This window comes from Sturnira hondurensis, unplaced genomic scaffold (assembly GCF_014824575.4).
Source record: "Sturnira hondurensis isolate 20B ecotype Veracruz unplaced genomic scaffold, ASM1482457v3 Scaffold0022824, whole genome shotgun sequence".
Lineage (NCBI taxonomy): Eukaryota > Metazoa > Chordata > Mammalia > Chiroptera > Phyllostomidae > Sturnira > Sturnira hondurensis.
Window position 1 is genome coordinate 146667 of NW_028095455.1, and position 19954 is coordinate 166620.

The following is a 19954-nucleotide window of genomic DNA, read 5'->3' on the forward strand; positions in this document are numbered from 1 at the left end:
ATCACTGCATTACTCAATTTACATACATTATCTCTTTTCATGCTCACAGCACCCAATGAGTAGGGATGAGAAATTCATACAGATGAGAAAATTGAGACAAAGTTGCTTAGTAATTTTCCCAAGTCCGTACAGTGGAGCCCAGAGTCAAACCTAAGCAAACTGATACCAAAGTCACTTCTCTGTATCTGAAATTCTATAAAAGCTCTAAACCCCTGAGGACAATAAGTGATGGTAAGGAGAGGAGAGAGAGAGTCAGAATGGGGCAATAGTGTCAATGGTCTTATAATAATTGTTTGCTTTAAATTATAATGTTAAATCCAAATGAATAAATAAATAAGAAGAAAAAAGTGAGAATAGGACTAAAGTCTGGGAAGACTTTATGACTTTGTTAAAGTGGTGGGGTTGTGTGTAATTTCCTCTTTTTTTCTATTGTGTAAGATTGTTGGTAATGTATCATACTTTTGTAAAATATTATTTTATACTGCTTGCTTGGGCAACACATATTGGAAGGATACAGAGAAGACTGGCATGACCCCTGCTGAAGGATGACAGGCAAATTCATGAACCATTCCATGTTAAAAATATGTACATGCTGTTTGAAGTGTTTGTCCTCTGGGATATGAAAACTGGAGCTCTGTACAGCTTGGTGATCGATGAGACACTGTGATGTCCTGAAACAGCAGTGGTACTCCTGGCAATAAAAGTGTCATTAGGAATATAAATATGTGTCATTTCTTTAGAAAAATGTTGGGATTACTTTTACAGAGTTCCCCACTTTGTTTTTACACATTTGGGAAAAATCTAAGAGCTCATATCCTTCCTTTTTTTCCTTCCTTCCTCTCCTTTGCTTTCTCAACTGTAAAGTTAGAATGGTACGAACAGTAACCATGAGATTATGAGGAATTTTTATTTTGTTTGTGCATTTCCTGTATTTGAAAGGATTTAAACCACATTTAACACTTTAAATTTGAAAAATAATATTTAAAATTAATGTCTTAAATTATCTTAATTTAAGTTGCAAACTTATTTAATATTTTGAAACTTTAGAATTGTATTGTCTATCTATTGAAAATCAAAAGTCACTCAAATACCAAGTATAGTGGTATTTCAGCCAAAGTTTTCCTATGTACAGCCCATGTTTTTTCCCTTAGGTCAGGTGCAAAGTTTCACCTGTGTTTTCAAGTGAGTCTGAAAAGAAAATAAAAGACAAGCTTACTAAGTGAAAATCTGAAAAAGTACAGGGGTTGCCAGCATCCTGCCTGCTTAATCAAACGTCACCTCGGCTTCTGCAGGCAACGCATGACTGGGCTGCGACTGGGCATCTGACGCACATGTGATAGGATGAGCCACTTGTGTCTTTTCAAGCAATGCTCTGGGGAGCCGTCCTCAAGAACCACTTTCCTGAAAGCAGAAAATTCAAGGGGAGGGAGGGAGAAGGTTTTTCTAAAGCACAAAATCTTTTCTGAGTTTTCTAAAATAAGAACAAGGACAGGACTGGAATGTGATGTTTGAAAGGCATTAGGGGAAATGGCAGTCTGACAGGCAGTAATCATCCCCAAGAGGCAAAATAAAAAGCTCAAGCCTGCGTTGACAGAGGCTCTGCTTACCTGAGTGGTCATCCCTGAGATGGTTGGGAGTGGGTGCGGGGGCAGTCATTGGATCGTCCCAACAGTATCTCCTCCCTTTCAGGGCTGTAGTAGAGAAAGGTCCCCAGGAGCTATCGGAGTCTGTCTTCGGACTTTGAACCCTCATTTAACACTGTGTGAGATGTTGTGAAGGCTACAAAGCCTCTTTCAGAGATGCTCCAGCTTGAGGAATTTATAAGGAGCTGGAAAAATACATCATACACAGGAGAAGTTGTCTACAAAACAAGGCCACATACAATTAAGTGTCTGATGAATGGGAATAGACATAAGACTCAAAGGAATTCAGAGTGGGTTGGAGCAGGGAGGGAACAAGAATCACTGGGGGCCTGGGAGATTTTCAGGGTGGGTAGAGAGTAGATAAATAATAAGGGCAGAGCTGATACTCAAAAAACATCACCATCCTGCCCTGCAGTGGCATTGGCCAATCAGAATGGACACTGAATCCAAATGCTGGGGAATCTTCCCCGAAGCTGCTTGCTGAGCCTGGAGTCACTCCTAAGTTGTTATGGGACTCTCAGGGAGCCCCGGAGGAGGGACAAATTTCAGGAAGTGGCAGAATGGTGAAGCACTTAGGGTGTTTGGGGCAGCGGTTGTTTTCTATCCAGTTCTATCTGCCACAATTATGCAGTCATGCCAGTGAGGATCTGTCGAAAGTCAGCCTTGAAGGAGGGCAACTGGTGTAACAAGAACATCTAAAACCTGCTTTAGCATGTGGTGTTTCACTGGATCTACATATCTGTCATTCTGTCTACCTACCAATCTGTCTAACTGGCCATCTGTCTATCTGTGAATGTATTTGTATGTCTGTTTTTCTGTCTGTCTACGAGAGAATGAAAACACACTAAAGGTACAGAAATGAGAGTGAAGGCAGCCTTCTTTTATTTTTCATTCAGGTATTCAGCCATTCGTCTAACAAACTAAGTGTCCCTGGGTGTTGGACACCCAGCTGGGCACTGAAATGAGGAGGCTGCCCAGGGTTGGAACTGTCACATGAGAACTGAGTATTGTGCAACAAACCCTGATGTGTATAAGGTCCAAAACTGAAAATGGCAACAGAAGGCAAGGAGAAAACCACAGTCTCAGTATGGTTCTATGTTAGGTGTCCGAAGAGGTAAGTCCAACAGGAAGGCAAGGGCAGATCAGAAACCTAGATTCAGTGCTGAATCAGGCACTGATGGGCTAACAGACACTGCACACAGCAGTAAGAAGGAAACCCGTCAGGCCTAAATTACTTGCACTCAACATGAGTAACAAATCATCATCATCGTCATCATCATTTAGATTTCTGTGGCAAGTTAAAATTTGCAAAGCATTTTCAAATGTCCTCTTGTGCCAGTGGAGCCTTACTAACAGCTGGTAAAGGGAGTAGGGCAAATGTTCTCCTTTGGTAGATAAGGAAATGGGTTTAGGGAAGCTAAGTAACTTGCCCATAACTTTTGAAGTAGCATTAACAGTTTGGTAGCTCAGGGAGATCTGACAGGCACAGGACCTCCTTCTTTTCAGGGCTGTAGTGGGGAAAGGTCCTCAGGATCTTTCAGAGTCTTGATTTTTTATCACAGCACATAGCAAAGGGCTGGGTTTATATACATGTGACAAAGTTAACGGGGAGAAGAGCTCAGGCTGACAAAGCAACTGTTAAAAAGTTGTCTTGTTTCTGTTTGCCTCTCTCTTACTGGTGGTGACTGGGATGAAGACATAGTAGATTAGCTCATACTATTTGAAGATTAATGAAGCAGGGAGAATATTCAGTTAGACATAGGAGAGTTTTCTAAGTTAAGAGCCCAGGTTGAGTCTCCGGGTCAAGACCAAGAAGGTAGAAAATAAAGTCTTGCTTTTGATTCACACAACCTAAGATGGGAGAAGCTTGTTTTGTTAGGAGTTAATAGGAAAAGGGGGCTTAATATAAAGTAATATGAGTGATAGCATACTCATAAACTACAAATGTGCCACAAATACAAATGCAGGTTGACTTGAAATCCAAACGCTAAAAAATGAAGGAGAACTTCACCACCACTACAATAGGGTACTATTCGGAACTGGGAACAAACAGTCTGGCTCTACCTACGAAGTCTAGACCAGCCTGCATGTAGCATAGTTTGTTCTATCCTGAGCCCCGCGTGCTAACTGGGACATTGATAAGTGGGAACATATCCCGGGGAGCCGCCCAAGATGGTGATGGAGCTGGAAACCATCACAGACCAGGAAGACCTGAAGAAGCTAGGGATAGTTCACCCAGAGAAGAATGATTAAGGCAAGACATGAAAGCCAAGGTCAATGGGCACACATTACATTGAAGTAGAGTTTTGTCCAAGAACTAGAAATAAACCACTAACAATTAGAGCTATTCATCAAAGGTTAATCACCCCATTGCTCAAAATACAGGAGTGAGCAAAAGTAGGTTAATTTACCAGCCATCTTTACCTAAAAGATAAAGCATAAGTAAGGACACAAAATAATAACAAAAAATAAGACAAATAATAGAAATAAGTAATAGTACAAGAATAAACTGTGTTTTGCGTACCCACAATTGCAATCCTACTTTTGCCCACCTCTGTATTGGTGCAGCATGGGACTATCAGGGACTCACCCCATAGGAGGTGAACATTTATCTCCCTTCTGCCTAAGATTCTATGCTTTTTCGAACTAGTCACTTTAGTTATTTTGGGAAGGGGTGGGGTGGGGTGGGGTGGGGGTGGAATGAAACGACTCTTGAATTCCCTTCCAGCTCTACCCTTCTGTGAAGTAACTGTAGCCTCATTCACGTCTCACACCAGTATCACAGACCAGACTCTTTCATCCACAGCTTGGCTCCCAATATCTTACCCTCAAAGGAACTTTTCTCTACCAACTGAAACAAGTCCTTAACAATCTTCTAGGCATTATATCATCAAAGGAAACAGGTCTCCAAACCTCATTAGTATGGTTTCTTGAGAACTATGTCAACTTACTAAATTCCTCTCTCAATACTATTATATGTTTTCTAAACTCTGTTTTTAAACTCAAACATCTTGTTTTTCAAAACTCTTTGTTTCTAAAAACAGAGTGAGGCTAATGACACAGGACGAGAAACCTGTAAAGGGTTGCCATTTACCTTCTGGTTAATGTCGGGATACAAAGGGGCCAGTGTGAAATCCTGGGTTTTGTTTTGATGCAGTAACTGGGGATTACATTGCCTCAAAAAAATCGCCTCTGGATAGGATCACTAAGGGCTGCCTCTGGGTATGCCAAGAGAGGTGCTAGGAAGTCCTTACACATCCCCTACACACACCTTCCCCATTTCTCCATCCTCCTGCCTAAAGACTCACCTTTAGAGAGAATTTTGTGTGGGCCTCAATGCTGTTTTAGAATGTACAGTTCTTTAGGGGCTATTTGTTTATTAGTTCAACCAGAGCAATACACTAAGACTTGAGAGGAAGGGCCTTTTTTAGGGGGGTAGGGTCCAGGGATACCTTTGGAAGCTACAGCCATGGGAAAACCAAGCTGTTAACCTGGTTCCTTTATTTAACCACTGACTTAGTGTTAAGCACTGTACTAGACACTAGGGATACAGTGATAGTGAAACACCATCTCTGTCCTCAGGTAACTTGCAGATCACAGAAGCCTTCTCTCTAACCTTTTCCATAGGTGATACTCGAGGCGAAAAGAAGAAATGTCACCAGATGACTACAGTGGGGAAAGCAGCTGGGGTATGTGTGGGATGGGGCAGCCCACAGCAAGGCCTTTACCCCGGCGATGATGCCAGTTCCTTTAGTCTCTAAGGGGAGTGGCGGGAACCCCAGCTTTGCTCAGTGGAGAGTATCCAACACAGGGAGGGAAAAGTGATCTGACAATGACTATAGGGAAGTCAAACAGAACTTCTCAGTGAAGTGTCAGGCCATGAATTTCTGCCGTAGTGTTTTACGTCTTCTGGCAGTCATTTACAGAATTACGTAGGAGTCATCTTGGGCAATGTTGGTAAGGGTGAAGAACTAAAATTTCTTAGAACTTTCTTTTGGAGCCTCAGACAGAGAAAGGCAGAAGACAGAAGTACTGCGTTGTGGTGGTTCTCGGACTTCTTACCCCCAAACACCAAAGGACAATTTAATATTCTTCATGAGTAACAATGGCTAATTTCTGCAGATATTCACAACCACTCAGGGTGAACGGCAGAACATCGTGGGGAAGCAGGGCGTGGGGAGTACAGTAATTTCATAGCTTCCTTGTTGACTCTGTAAGCTCTTTTTAGGCTTATAGATATAGGCCTGAATTAAAGCCAGTAACCAGCTATATAACCATAGGTGGGTCACTCACCTTAAGCCATACTTTCCTCATATATAACATAGTGAATGTTACCTAGCAGTATTATTGAAGGAATTAACGATAATATAGTAAAGTGCCTATCACAGTTAATATAAAGACATAGCCAGAGCTTAATGAATGATTAGCTCCTAGTATAGTAATCTGTCTTAAAAATTATATTGTGGACAGTAGAGTCTGTTCAGCTGGCCTCCAGGCAGCAGAGACATCCTGGGATTTGCAGGAAGTATGCTCTTAACAGTAAACGCCCTGTGTGATTAGGCGTACCAGTTTAGATTGGGGAAAAAATATTTCATGAAATTTTAATTGCTAAATATAGAAAGTTGGGCTGCAAAGGCAGGAAAAGCTGCTTTTTTTCAAGCCATGAAGTCTTTCTTTTCTCTTTTCTTTTCACTGCACAAAGTTTTGTTGTTTCCATGTGGTCCGATGCATGGGAGAGGGCTCCAGGGTGATTAAAAGGATGCCTCAGAGGTTGAGAGAGAGAGGCTTAGGCAGAAGCTGGATACTGGGGAAATGCAGATGGGCGCCTCAAAGTCTCTGGGCACCAAAGGCTCCTAGTCGTGCTTGAGGGTGAGCCTTACAAGAGACACTCACCCAGCCCAGCTCCGCCGGCCAGCCTGCGGATGTTGGTTAGTCAGGCGGTCCCTCATCAGGTGAAACTGATGAGTTTCACCTCTCCATCCAGGAAGCGTTCTCTGGGAAGTCACAGCGATGAGGGTCCCTGCGGGTAGAGCCCAGGGCGTGCGGATCCAAAAGGGCCTGGTTCGGGTTCTGCTCAAAGACCAGGGCAGCTTCCATGGCGTCCCGAGTGTCACCCCACTCACCTGAGGAGGCTTCTGCACGTCCTGGACGAGAATGCGGCCACTGGGCTGGTCCTGCAGCTTTAAGAGAGGCTCAGTGCCCTTGAGATTCTCCTCTACCAACTCGAGGATAAAGCGGCCCACGCTCTCCAGAGCCACATAATCTTGGTGGAAATAGCAGCCCAGAGAGAGGTAGGTGTAGGAGGCCCGCAGATGCAGGTCGGCCAGGCGGTTGAAGGCAGCCTCCACCTCAGTGGAGTAATTCTGACAATAGGGAGTTAAGGTCAAAAACTGGTGTTGGCTGGTCTGGGAGGCTGAGGTGGTTCTGGTGATGACTGGAAAAGAGGTTGGAGTGTGGTTGGAGGCTGGAAGAAGGGGCACCCCTGGGTCTTTTCCATCCAAACTGGTGAAGCGAGAGACAGATCTGGGGACCTGCCAAGGGCACTGCCAAGATTTTTCTTTATAGGAAAATTCTATTTTTCAGAAGTTTTCATGTGTTTATTTCCTTTTTAATTACTGAAGTAACATTGCTTAATAACATTATATAACTTTTAGATTTACAACATTGTCATTTGATATCTTGTGTACACTAATGTGCTCACCACCGTAAGTCTGGCTTCCCTCAGTCACCACACATTTAACCGCCTTCACCCCTTTCACCCTCCTCGTACCCACCTTCCCTGTGGTAACTACCACTGTATGTCTGTATCTGTGAGTTTGTTTTTGTTTTGTTTGTTTGTTTCTTTCTTTTTTGTTGTATATTTCATATGTGAATGAAAATACATGGTTTTTTGTCATTTTCCAATTGACTATTTCACTTAATAACCTCAAGGTCCATCCATGTTGTCACAAATGGCGATATTATTTCATCTTTTGATGGCTAAGAAGTATTCCATTGTGTGTGTGTGTGTGCATATTTTTTCCCTGAGTCTGTCTCAAGTGTGAATTTTAAAAATTTTAAAAACTAATCATTTTTTTAATCACATAAATGTAAAACCAAAATTCTAATCTAGAATGGGAGGGCTGAAACTATTCACGTATTCATTCGCTGAACAAATATTTATTGAGCACCTGCTGCATTCACACAAGGCACTGTACATAAAAGGCACTGATCATGTAAAATGGTTGTGTTTCTTGTGGGTAGAACTGTAGCCCTGAGACTGGGTTTCCTTGAGGTCACGGTCCATGGATTCTGTCTGCAGGAAAATTGATCCTCCCCACATGGGAGCAGAGTAGGGACTGAGGGGAGATATCCTTCTCGTGAGGTCAGGGTAGGAAAGGCTTTTCAGGGCCCAGGTTGATAGTCTTGTTTTCTGCATTGCTGTTTCTTTGTGTTGTTTCCACATCTCTGTCAGTAAAATGTGACGTTTTGGTTAAATGTGACATTGAGTTTTCTGGTGAGAGGAATTCTAAGATGTGCTGCCACTGGGGCCCCAGGTTGCCTGAGCAATCCCCAGAAATCCTTGGGCAGTAGACGTGGCTGGCTTTCCTGCAGTCGTGTGAGGGGATGCACCTCAGAGTTATTTGGATATTAATTAGAAGTGGGACCCTTTGAAGGTCGGTCACCTCTGCTACATGTTTATGCTTGTGCGGGGCTTGAATGATCCTCACAGAGTGACTGGGCACAGTACCCAAGGGATCAAGCTAGAGCAGCTCACTTCCCACTAATGTGAATAATATTAAAAATGCAAGTTACTTCACATGATGGAGTAAAAAACGACCTGAACCAGCCAACCTCTGATTCCTGTCTTTTCCCTCTTTACCTCCCACCCATGCTTCTCCCAGGCTCTGTCTTGGGCCCAGACACCCAAGTGAAAGTGAAGAAGAAATTAACATGTATGGAAATCTGCTATGCTAAACACTGTGTGGGCTGCTCTGCATAAATTATTTTGTTTAACCTCCTACAACAACTTGGTGAGATAGGTAGGATTCTCCCCAGTGTTCTAATGACAAACAGAAGCTGAGTCCTATGTCCAAAGTAATACAGCCAGTAAGTAGGTAAAGGCCTGGGGTCCTAACACAGATTTGTCTAACTCCAACGCTCTTTACAAACATCTCAGAGGAAAATGTATTTTAGGATTAGGCTAAGAAAAGTAATTGCCTCTCAGTGGGCACCGACTTCCAGTTGTAGCTGAAACCAGAGCTGTGGGGCGCTCAGGTGAAGACGCTTCCTCTCATCTAGAAAATTACCCCAAAGGGAAAAAAAAGTGGTGAAAGGCAGCTGCTGGCAGTTCATGGACAAATCAACTCAACAATCTCAGATGATAGGAGGAGCAAAGGGGCCATAGTTATCTGTCCTGAGGAATCAAACAGATGTTAACAGAAATCTGTGGTTTCAAACACAACTTGTTTTTGTACATCTGACCCAACAGTTTATACTCAAAAGATGTATCTGTCACTCATGCACAAATCATGTTTACATATAGAGGGATATCTCTGGTCCCCAGCTGGGTGATCCACAGCCCTCTTAGGAAGAAGGACTGGCCAAGGAGGTCCTTGTAGACTGGTAATGGTGTGTGGATTGGCACAACTGCACAGGTTAAACTTGAGAAGCTGTACTGCTTCCCTTTCCCATGTGGCAGCTGTATGGTGGGTACCTTCTAAAATAAATGTAGCCATCCGACCCACAATGACATCTCAACCTATCAATTCATTGCAATTTTTCTTTCCTTTTTCTCTTTTTTTAAATTCAAACAACCTGCAGGCCTGCTTAAAGCAGTCTTTAATTATTGCAGACTTTCTGAAGGGAATAAGAGATGGGAGGTCTAGATTTTATATTCTTTCTGATGATGTCTGTGTAACTCTTGATAGGGCTGTTATGATTTTTTAAATTATTTTTCTAAAGATTTTATTTATTTATTTTTAGAGAGAGGGGGAGGGAGAGAGAAAGAGAGGGAGAGAAACATCAATGTATGAGGTTGCCTCATGCACATTCCTCACAGGGGACCTGGCCTGCAATCCAGGTATGTGCCCTGACTGGGAACTGAACCAGCGACCCTTTTTGGGGTAATTTTTTATCATCGGGTTGTAATTTTTATCATCTCAAAGATTAAAGTTGCCTCTGACAACACTAGAGTAGAACCTCAGTATTTGCATGTTTCTCCTAATTTCCCCTTTCCTGATCCTGCACCCACATTTTTAGAGGAACCAGACGAGTGGGAATAAGGTAGAGAGAACACGTAAGCAGTTACCAACTTGTGGTATCTAAATGGGTCTGTTTCCAGTCTTCTTGTGGAATGTGACTTAAAAGCCAAATCAGACACCACCATATCACCTTCTGGACCTTCCCTTTGTCATCTCTGTTTTGTGGTAACATCATTTTCTATCACAAAGTTATGATACCATTACAACTCTAAGGGGTTTCTGGGCTGAATTACCAGAAACAGTTTAAGGGAATAGTGTTTCTCTTTTGCTTCCTCTCCCCCGAAGGTCCCTTCTGTGCACCTCAAACTTACTCTTCAACCCAGTCCTTTTTTGAGAGGAAATTAGTCAGTGCTTTGTAGGGAGACACCCCAGCTTTGACCTCAGTGGCTCACCAGAGCCAGAGTCAGTCTCTTCACTCAGTCAAGTTCAGTAATGATCTTCCACAGGTGCTGAAGCCTTTTTGAACCTGCATTCCCCCTTAGGATTCCCCTTGTTGAAAAAGAATCAGGGAAGTTCACAGGCTGAGGGCTGAGCAGAGAACAGAAACTCTAGAATATTCCATCTTCAGTGGTTCCCACTGTTGTGATGAGCTGCCGAGGGCTGGAGAGGGAGATCTGGCAGAGGAAGGACTGTGGCTTTTAAAAGCTTTGGGGGAGGGATGTCTGGGAATCTCTCAGAAAAACTGAAGAGAGATCTGTAGAAAGCCCTGCAGTTACTAGGAAAATGCAAACATCTTGCCTGGCAGACAATAGGTGCTCAATATATGCGGTGCAACCACTGAAAGGGCAATAGGGAAGAAGCAGGAGAAATGAGGGTGAAGCAGGGCTGCGTACAGATGACACTCAACCTTCCTTTAGTTCTGGAATCTTCTTTAGGGTTGTTTTCATTTTTCCTATTTGCTCCAGGATGATGTCCAGGCACTACCTCCAAGCTGACAGGTCCTTGATCATTTCACTCTCCCAGGAGGCTTGAGATAAGCAAGCCTGGGGAGTAAGAAAAAAGAGAGAGTGCCCTTGCCAGTGAGGCTCAGTTGGCTGGAGTGTTGTCCGGCACACCAGGGTGCACGCCTAGATTGTGGATTTGGTCCCCAATCAGGGCACGTGCAGGAGACGATTGATGTTTTTCTCTCACATTGATGTTTCTCTCCCTCTTTCTTCCTCCTCTGCCTTGCTGTACAATCAATAAGCATGTCCTTGGGTGAAGATGAAAAGAGAGAGAGAGAGAGAAAGGAAGAGTAAACAGAGAAGTCTGCACTCTCTTCCTTCCATTTTAATTTTGCTGGTGTGTATGGGTTCTTCACACCTCTGTTTCCCATAGCTGTGAATTATAGGTAATATCACTGAGGCACCCTGAAGGTAGATCTGTTGATGGTAGATTTGTGGAAGCATAAGAAAAATACCATAGTTGGTAATATCTGGAGGATATGCCTTCAAAGCAAACCCTTAGCTCTCATTAGCTCCTGCCTGAACCAGTGCCACTGGGGTTTTAACATGCCCATGAATTCACCAGGGAGCTAATTAAAAGGCAGGTTTGATTTGGAAGGTCTTGGGTGGGGCCCAAGAGTCTACACTTCTAACAAGTTGCCTGATAATACCAAAGCTGCTCTACAGAGCTACACTTTCAGTAGCAGGTACATAGCATGTGGGTCTGAGATCATTGCTATCGGATATTCCAGCTTTAAATGACTTGCAGAGCCCCAAACATGCCATGTTCTTCCAACCTGTGTGACTTTCCATATCTTCCCTTCGCCACCCTTCATGGGAGAAGCTCCTCCATGCCTTAGCTCACATGTTACCTCAGCTCCAGGACACCTTCCCTGACTCCCCGTCCTACGAGGCAGTCAGGTGCTTTCTCCTGGGTGCTCATCACACTGTACCATGTAATATGCTATTTACATGTCCAGGGTCATAGCATAGGGTTGCTTAGGTTATGCCCTACACAAGGGTCCCTGGCAAGGAGGCAAGAGAGGCCCGAAATCCATCCTGTTCTCCACTTGCCATGTTGGAGCGCTGGTGCAGAACTGCCTCCATCAGGAGCAAGGGATGACTTTTTCTAATTCACACAAAGGCGCCATGTGAGCAGATTACCTGTCTTTTCTACCAAATGTGGGGCCCTTAAAGAAGGAATCAGGTCACATCCATCTTTATCACTCCACCTCCTAGTTTGGTGCCTGTCAATGAGATGTTTGAATAAATAAATGATAAGAGAAAACAATGAAGAGCCATGGAGAGGAATGCAGAGAGAATAATTTCAATCAGTTATAAAGGAAAATCAACTGAATTTGAGCAAGAGGTTTGGGATTTGGTAATGAGCTGCTGAAGAGGTAAGGTCCTAAAGCCCCATTTCACTAAAAGTACTGTCACAGGTATGAGTGAAAAAAGGTGTAAAGGCTACAGTCAGCACCTGAGGAAGACTCATTAGAACTGGCAAAAATAAATAAATAAATAACATCCAGAATCAACACTGAACCGTCTTGTCTTTTCAGATCTGGGGAAGGTGAGGGAGACTCTGAGAATTTTACTTGGTCATAAGATTTACAGGCTACTGAAGGCAGCAGTTTCTATAGTAAAAATATCATGAGAACAGGAAGAGGTGATGACAAACCCCTGAATTTACCCAGAGGGGTGGAAGTCAGAAGCAAAACAGTGTGCAGGATAGTGAAAGTGAGGTGACCACAACTGCTAAGCACCTAGGCTTGGTTGAGAAAGGCATAGCCCAAAGAAAGAAGCCTTGATACAATATTTTGTATTATATTTGTTAGGCTATCACTGGTTAATAACATTATATAAGTTTCAGGTGTGCAATTCTGTAATACATCATCTGTATGTTGCACTGTGTGCTCACCACCCAAAGTCTGGCCTCCCTGTCACCACATATTTGACCCTCGTTCCCCCTTCATGCTCCCCGCACTCACTCCCCTTCCCGTCTGGTAACCACCCTTCTGTTGTCTGAGTCTGAGTTTATTTCTTTGTTTTATGTATTCATTTGTTGCTTTCTGTTTTATATCGGATCGTTTCTGTTTCTTTAGAAACCATTCATTTTCCATCAACCTTATTTCCATTCTGTTAAGAATTTGTGGAAGAACAGCTGAAGACCACTCAGTGGTTGTGCATACCCATTCAGTGGTCTGCACAGTGGGGGCTGCAGACCAGTCTCCAGTGGCAGGCTGAGCACCCCAGTCCTCAGTAGGAAACTGCTGAACAGGCACAGAGGTCCCCTGGGCCTTCTGACCAGTCAGTGACCTCAGGCTGCATGGCAGTGAACTTGGGAGCCAGAGCAGTCTATTCACCCAGAAATGGCTTAGTCACAGCCTTTTCAGGAGCAGCCTGCTCTTCCTTCTCAATCTCTACAGGATCTTGTAGAAGTAGAGATCAGGAATGACCTCTGTGGGTGTTCAAGGGAGATGGTGTCACACATGCGCAGAACTCCCCAGGCCAGCACCCACCACATCAGGCCCACTGAGAGAGACTCCTCATTGTTGCAAGAAATGGCAATGTCTGCATAGCACAGAGGAGGAGAGTCTGTGTGACACAGAGCAGTGGGAGGCCGGTGACATAATATGCCTCGGTGAGAGGCTGGTGGTCAGCCCTGAGATCAGTAACCACTAGAAGTCTCGGCTCCAGGAAGGCTTCTTGGATCTGGTTAGGGGAGGTTCCAGGAGTGAAGCAGCCAGAAATGGCTCCAGTGGCAGCAGTGAACTTCAGCACAGCTTGCTGGCCAGTGTTCCTGGACGATATGACACTGACATCAAGCAGGGTTTTCAATGGCGACAATGGCACCAGCTGCCAGCCGTAGCTTTCCCCATGTTCTCTTCAGATGTATGGTGTAGATTTTTCCTTTTGTAGATGTACTGCTCCATTTGGAAGTCAAGGTTGGTGCCACCTAAGTGGATTCCTGCTGCAAGGAATTTGAGGACATCCTCTTCATTTGCAGGACATCAAGGCCTCCGGACATTGTGAGAACTTCCTCTTAAGTTACATGAGAACTGAGAACAACACTATATGGGCCCCTCTCTGGGTAGTGTGGAAAGCTATATCCAGTCTTTTAAATGGAGTTTATTTGATCTGCTTTGCAAGAGTTCCTGAGTCGTTTCCACATCAGTGTGTCTCTGACAAGACTGAAATCCCAGAAGTTAGACTGAGACACCTTTTAACTTCCTGGGACTGTGCAATGCTCTGTGAAATGAAGTAGGTACTGGATTCCCCTGCAGGGAATTTACAGCTGTCATTGATGGTAAAATAAGGAAGTGCAAAGTGCTAGGAATCCTCAGCCAAAATATCCAGAATTTCATATGGGACTATAACAGAGATTCCTCCGAGAAACATACTGATATCTTGCAAAAATCCAGCCTCTGCTTTGCCTCTTACATCAAGTGCTCATTCATGCCAGTTTCTGAAGTTAAGCCTGTGGCTCTGTAATAAGGGGAACTGAGAATCTTGAATACTGTATGCTGTCATGTGACTTTAGGATAAAACCTTATTCAAAACAGAACCTAAACTAAACACACACACACAAAGTAGGGTAAGATCTCCAAATTTCCATTTATTTCTTACCAAAGTTTAATCTCAGATCTTCATCACCTTAAGCCACTGCAGCAAACAGTTAAGAGTATGAGAAGGGCTTTGGGTCTGATCTTTTCATCTAAGGAAATTTCTAGTCTGCTTATTTAAAACCAGCTTTATAATTGTGATGATGAGTAATTATTTAAAAGAGAAGAGAGATAAGGTCTTTCTGACCTTATCACCAACATGAGACTTACCATTAATAACTGCCCAGGACCTATGGGCTATATTGAAGGCAAGAATTGGGTAATTGCAAAGTTCCCTCTTTTAAAGGCAAAAAAAAAAAAAAGCTGACTTCATGCATTTATTTCCTGGCTTATATCTCAAAGAAAAACAGGCTAGTTCATTTCTTTCTCTTTTTTTTTCCTGAGAAAATAGGCTAAGTAGCAAACATTAATTTTGAAAAAAGAAGGCTTTCAATTATTTAAAAATGCAAGCTCAATTTAGAAAACATGGGTTCAAAAAAGGATCTCTCTAGCCTTCCAGGGCTGGTGTAGCTCAGTGGATTGAGCACGAGCCTGTGAACCAGAGGATCTCGGTTTGATTCCCAGTCAGGGCACATGCCTGGGTTGCAGGTCAGTTCCCAGCAGGGGACGCAGGAGAGGCAACCATACATCGATATTTCTCTCCCTCTCTCCTTCCCTTCCCCTCTAAAGATAAATAAATAAATCTTTATTTAAAAAAAGGATCACTCCAATGCCACCAACTAGCACAACCTTACTCATATCCTGATGTCAGGCCATAAAGAAAATCAGCACATGAAAGACTGTGTTCGTATATTCATTACATGAACCAAATACAGGCTGTGTTCTTACACTCTGTGCATCAATGGAATTGGGTAAGTGAAATAACCTGGAAATCTTAAATGTCAAGTTCAAAAAATAAGAAAATATGTGAATATTGATCATTACTTTCAGTGAATCATCTGTCACATGATTTCTTTCTCACACAGGTTGAAAAGGTTTTGACACACTTGTTTGCTGCTTGTACACTAAGGCGGAAAGCTAAAAGCAACTTCTCAGATACTGGTTGGTACCAGTAAAATAATTCCATTCCAGAAAGTTAGAGAAACACAGAACATTATTTAGCTGGCAATTCAGATATACCCTTTTGAAAAAGATTGACTCTGGAAATATGATTACTTATAATGTCAGTTAGAAACCATTTCTCTTGAGTGTCCATAAAATTTTTTCCCTTCTTACCCAGCTCTTCTTTCTTGACTTCTTTATCTGGTTCTCCCAAGAAATCTGAAGTGATCTAACTCCTAGTAGGCTGATAAATGTCTTACTCTGTGATAAAATATTCCTTCAAAGCTATATAATAATAGCAACAATAATAAAAACAAACACATACAATTTTACCGGGTGCCAGTAACTATGCTTTGTGCTTTACAATTATTTTAATTTTTTTAATCTTCATAACCTCCCATTCGCTAGATAGCACTACTATCCCCATTTTCCGTATGAAGAACAGAGCATAATTTGCTCAGAGGCAGAGCTAGTAAGTGACAAAGCCCTGATAGGAACCCAGCAGTCTATTTCAGTGTCTATATCTCAAACCTCTACACTTGATTGTCTCATCTAGCAATCTGTTTGCCCAGGTAAAAAATCATATTGACTCCTCCTCCTCTTCCAGTTTATCCCCTTGAGTAACTAAATGCTAAGTTTAAGGTGGCTGCATTCTCTTAACAACTCCCACTCCAAAGGTCCACTGGGGAAGCTGGCTATTTGCGCATGAAGCCTTGTTCACTACCTATTTGAAGAGGCGAAATAGAGACTAACACTGTATCTGAGGCATTGGGGAGGAGGTGAGTTTTCTTGTTCATTTAACATACAGAGTCTCTTAGGTTTTGGAGTTTCCTTCCCCTTCCCCTCAGTGAAAATAGCTACAGGTGAGAAGGTCTCCTGGGTATTAGTTTCACAAGATCTGCCTCAAACAAAGACAGGTGATGTGCTCCAGATACAGCAACGTCTTTTCTCAACCTTACTGCTAACTGCATGTTTCTTCTACAGGAGGAGTTTAGAGAAATGAAAAGGAATTATAAATATTTTGCTACTTGGTGATGTAGGTAAATCTCACTAGCTTTCATTTTTTCAGTTGAGAGTGGATCCAACATGATTAAAACAAAGAAAGAAACACTCAGTTATCATATTACCAATTCTGTTCTTCAGATGAGGCAACATAAAACCTTGGGATAGTAGGGCTGGAACATCATTTCCATGAATTACAGATAAGGAAACTGAGACCCGAGGGGACACAGTGTGCTCTTAATAACACAACTCATTTTTCATACTTTATATATATTTCCTTTTTGGCTTATTTTTTTAAAAAAGAAAAAATTAAAATTAATTAGCCTGTGCCCTCTGGGAATGGTTCATGGAATAAAGCTTGTGACACAAGTCAGCATTTTATTTCTTTGCACAAAGGAAACTACAGTTACCACCCCTAACCCACAAAGGGGTCGTCCTGGAGCCTAGGGCTCACATATTGGCACAGAAATGGTCTGTGGTCTCTTTCCCATTGCTGGCTGGTCCTTTAGGATCTGCTGGGCCTTATTGCCCTTGGGGGCCACACAGGTGCTCCCACAGAGGTCCTCTCTTTTGATCAAAGATCTGTCACGAGGGATTTTGCCACTGCTCTTGCACAAATGCTCAGGCCAGACCAGCAACAGCATCTATTCATGCCTTTCCCATCAGAAGTCTCATCCTCTTTGGATCACGGTGCAAACTGCAATCAGATGTCAACTCTTACAGATCCTACTGCAAATTTGCCCCTGCCAATTCCCTGTCCACGCCATTCTCATGCATCCCCCTTCTCCTCAGGGACAAGCCACTTATTTTCTTCTTTAAAACTCCAGGTCATACCCCCCCACTCCATGCTCCCACCCCTTGCCCTAGACTTTCCAAAGCAAAGGCAATAATGCTTCCCTGATACTGGGAAGCCCTGACCTCCAAGACAAAACACTGGGGTTATTCTCTCAAGGGGTATGTAGAGCAGAAAACAGGATCCCTGAGCCAATTATTTGTATAATTGTATGGTTAATGTCTGACTTGCTCCAGATTATAAAGGTCATGTAATGAAGATTAGGATTAAGTTAAGGTAAGAGTTATATTTAGAATCCTTGTATTTTATTATTATTTTTTTGCATCCTCTGTGCCAGTTCAAGGTCTGGTAAATAAGGGTCATTCAAAACATATTTGCAGAGGGAAGAAAAGGAGAGAGTGGGGAAGGGAGGGAGAGAAGAAGGAAAGGAAAGGGAGTTAAGGCTGACTGCAATGGCCCATAGAAATAAAAAGAGTCTCAGAGAAGATCAAGAAAAAGAGATGGCAATGAAATTGAGAACTATTAAGAAGAAATCATAAGGCTTGATGACAATTTTGCCATGAAAGACGTCAAAGACAGCAGTCAAAGACAGTTCTGAGATTTTTTTAATTGACTGACCTAAATGTGACGTGAGATTGTGAGAGGAAGATTGGACTTGGTTTTGCTGGTAAAGGATGGTAGATGGTGGAGGGCTTGTGAACAGTGAGTCTAGTTCGGAATCTGGAAGATATCTGAGGGAGGATTTGTGAGTCTCACCATTTTAAGGACATGCAAACAGGAAAACCAAAATGAACTTGTGAAGGGGGCAAAGTTACCTTTAGAAACACTTTTATTTTAGAGCCACTTTAGGTCCCCAGTTCCCTAATTTTTACCCAAATTAGTTTTTTATAAGATTTTATTTATTTATTTATTTTACAGAGGGGAAGGGAGGGAGAGAGGGAGAGAAACATCAATGTGTGGTTGTCTTTCATGTGCCCCCTACTGGGGACCTGGCCCACAACCCAGGCATGTGCCCTGACTGGGAATCGAACCAGCGACTCTTTGGTGCACAGGCCGGTGCTCAGTCCACTGAGCCACACCAGCCAGGGCTACCCAAATTTCTTTATCCAAATCTGCTCTTACAAAACAATCTGATAATCTCTGTTTAAAAGATAAACTATTGGTGAGACACAATGAGTTACTCTCTCCTGTTGTACTTGAATGCTAATACGAGAGCACAGCCTCAAACCAAAGCAATGGCAACACCACTAATAAGAACCAGTGTTCATATGTATCTTAACAAATATTAGGTGCTGTTCCAAGCACTTAACAGTCTCAGCAACACTGAGGTAGAAACCATTTTATAGGTGAGAAAACTGAGTCACCAACAGTCTAAGTGACTTGTCCAAGGTCAAGTTAGTAATAGATCAGGAAACATATCCTGGAACTTCGGCTCTAGAATCCATTATTGTAACTACCCTGGGAATGAAAGTGTAAAGGGTGGAAGAAGAGTGGAAATGTGCAGTAAATATTGTGGGAGGACCCTCAGCAAGATGCAGATCCCATTATGCAAATCACCATGGTGACAGGTGCTCTGCAAGGAATTGACCAGATAACTGAATCTCTTTCAGTTTCAGCCTAAATGTCTATTGATAGGAAACTGACTAAAAAAAGAATTATACATCCGTAAAATGGAATATAATGCAGCCATGAAAAGAAGTAAGGTAAATCTCTATAAACTACTCTAGAATGATTTCTAGGATATATATATATGATTTTATTTATTGATATTAAGAGAGAGGTGGAAGGGAGGGAGAAAGAAAGGGAGAGAAACATCGATATGCAAGAGAAACATTGATTGGTTGCCTCTTGTATGTACCCCAACTGGGGAGCAAACCCACAACCCAGGTATGTGCTCTGACTGGGAATCAAACCAGTGAACTTTTGCTGAGTGGGATGATGCCCAACCAACTGAACCACACCAGTCGGGGCTCTAGACTATATTATTACATAGAAAAAAAAAACCTACAGTGCTGATCGGGGTATATAGTATGCTACAATTGAGTAAAAAAGGATGATAGGATATGAAGTTTCCTATCACATAGGTTATCTATATTCACATACAGGAAACCTATGGACTTCATTGCTTCAGGAGAACTGGGTAGATGGGGAGCAGAGAAATGAGGAGGGGCCTGTACCAGTTAGGATCCCAGCAAGAAATACAGCGTACCCTCAAAAGGTTAATGCAAGGTAATTTAATGAAAGAATGTCTTACAAAGTTGCGGACAGGGCTAAGGTGCCCAGCAGAGGATGGTGATACACCCTTAACCTGGGTCTAGCTACAATGGGGAATAAGTACCATGTCTAGGCCCTTCGGGACACCATAAATCGTTACCTAAACCCAAAGAGAGAGCTGTAGGTATAGGAGGGGCCACTGGACAAAGCCACAGGGTTCTCCAGATAAACCCTCACCAGCAGGGAAGGAGCTGGGGAAATAAATACCCTGACCGACCCTTCTCCTCCTGTCCTCAGGTCTCTTGCCAGTGCTGCTCCATGGGCTAACCCGACCAGAAGCCCAAGTTTGAGGACACTGTCAGTGCAGCCTTGGAAATGAGCCTCTCCAAGCCCAAGTGGATCTTAGAGGGCAAGAAGAGAATATCTACTGAAGAGGCTATAACACCCTTTTTACCTTGTAAATTTAGAA

At 42.9% G+C, this 19954-nt stretch overlaps 2 pseudogenes; one reads left to right on the plus strand and one right to left on the minus strand.

Annotated features, from left to right (window-relative positions):
- Positions 1 to 484: 484 nt before the first annotated feature.
- Positions 485 to 580, plus strand: LOC118980044 (uncharacterized; annotated as a pseudogene).
- Positions 581 to 11820: 11240 nt separating this feature from the next.
- On the minus strand, positions 11821 to 13840 carry LOC118980032 (40S ribosomal protein SA-like; annotated as a pseudogene).
- Positions 13841 to 19954: the final 6114 nt, after the last annotated feature.